Genomic DNA, 1,908 nt, shown 5'->3' with positions numbered 1-1,908 from the left:
AGATTACATATGAGAAACATTATTAGCATTATAACTTCCATAAGAACATGTATTAGCATTATAACTTGCTTCTTTGCGTTCTAGACAACATTATTTTCTAGTATCGAGGTACTGCAATAAAGAATGTTTGTAGGTGTAACAAACTAACCCCCCTCCCCCCCTTAACCCTTTCGCTTTCTTTCTGCCCTCTTAATCTGCCTCAGGTACAGCATCCAATCCGCGAATGAGTGCCGTATGACGCTGAATTACGAGTGGGCAGCAATACAAGGAAAACTGATTTTTTCAACCAACTGCGACTGCATCGTAAATTTAATGATCTAATTTAATGATAATTACCAACCCAAAGCAGTCTGACGAGGTGTAATTCTTTTTTCTTAATTGTTTTATTTTAAGACGGTCCTTGACGGACTAATATTCACAGAATTATGTATTTTCTAAACGTTCTTTCGTCACTTAGTGTAGAAATCCCAACTTATGTTCCAGCCTTACACTGTAAAAAATGTTCCGTTGAAAAAACGGTAAAAATGCTGGCAGTAATGTTGCCAAGCATTTACCGTTAAAAAAACGGGTCCCGTAATTTTTAATGTACCGTATTTTCTCCCGTATTTGAGAAAATACCGTAAAAAATTTTAACCGTAAAATTTACGGTTTTACCGTTAAGTTAACCCATAACATACCGTATAATTTACGGTTAATATTATTACGGGATTTTCTCAAATACGGGTGAAATACATATATACAGGCTGGGGCAAATCAAATGCCCGAGTTTGATAGGCTATTAGGAAAAGTAAAACCAATACTTACAGAATTATTTGTTGTTTTATTCGAATCAGTATACAATGCAGTTTGTGTGATCACTTTTTGAAGATGGCATCAGGAAGATGGTGGCCATCTGTAGCGATGAACTGTTGAAGGCAATGTCTGAAGTTTTCAGCTGCTCTTTGGCTCATCTCACTTTCCGCCACAAAGTTTGTTGCAAGAATTGGAAGATGCAAATCCGGGAGGAAATCGCTACAATACTCCTCGAGATGTGCCGAAGAGCAGCCAAAAACTTCAGACATCGCCTTCAACCGTGCATCGCTACAGATGGCACCATCTTCCTGATGCCATCTTCAAAAAGTGATCACACAAACAGCATTGTATACTGATTCGAATAAAACAAATAATTCTGTAAGTATTGTTTTGCTTTTTCCTAATAGCCGATCAAAAACTCTCGGGCATTTGATTTGCCCCACCCTGCATATCACTGCGCTACACAACCCCACCCGCCAAACTTTGGAGTGGCTAATTTAAGAAAAAAATAATCCTAAAAACATTTTTCATACCTTCCTTGTGGGGCTACATTTTATAAAACATATGTAAATTTTACCAATAGTCATTTATACATGTTTTTTAAATTTATTTTTTTGTAAAATTATAATAACATCTCATACAATATCAAAACAGATAAAAACTAAAATTGGTAACAAATCCTATACATGTAACATATTTATGTAAATTTATTTGACATAGAGTATACAGTAACTTTTTAGGATTTGTACATGATTTTTCTAATATTTCTTTGAATTTAATGTTAATATTTCTTTGCATTTTATGTTACAATTGAAATAGTAACCTAAAATTCCTTTTGCAGGTCATATATCCAATTGGAGAAAATAATGAGAAGATTAACTTTCAAAAAGCTTTATTCTTGAAAAACAGATTTATAACTTTTTTAACACAAAATTTAACATTAATTATTTATACAGAAGAGTGTGAATGCTTTTTCACTCCTTATTCCATAAGCTCATTGAACTTAAATATTCTTCGATGGGTGTGTGCCACGTTTTTCTTTGTTCTGGTATTTTTTATCCCTTTTTCTGCATTTATTTTTCAGAAACACCTGTAAAAATGACAAAATATATGAAC

The 1,908-nt window shown here is 33.6% G+C and overlaps 1 long non-coding RNA gene across 1 annotated transcript in view; it reads right to left on the bottom strand.

Annotated features, from left to right (window-relative positions):
• Positions 1-1,667: 1,667 nt before the first annotated feature.
• Positions 1,668-1,908, bottom strand: part of LOC135196005 (uncharacterized) — a 554-nt gene continuing 313 nt past the window's right edge. Inside the window, exon 2 of the long non-coding RNA XR_010310264.1 lies at positions 1,668-1,882. This is a non-coding gene — a long non-coding RNA (uncharacterized LOC135196005). The remainder of the gene's footprint in view (positions 1,883-1,908) is intronic.

This window comes from Macrobrachium nipponense, chromosome 17, assembly GCF_015104395.2.
Source record: "Macrobrachium nipponense isolate FS-2020 chromosome 17, ASM1510439v2, whole genome shotgun sequence".
Lineage (NCBI taxonomy): Eukaryota > Metazoa > Arthropoda > Malacostraca > Decapoda > Palaemonidae > Macrobrachium > Macrobrachium nipponense.
The sequence above is the reverse complement of the archived record's forward strand: the minus strand, read 5'-3'. Positions and strand labels throughout refer to the sequence as shown.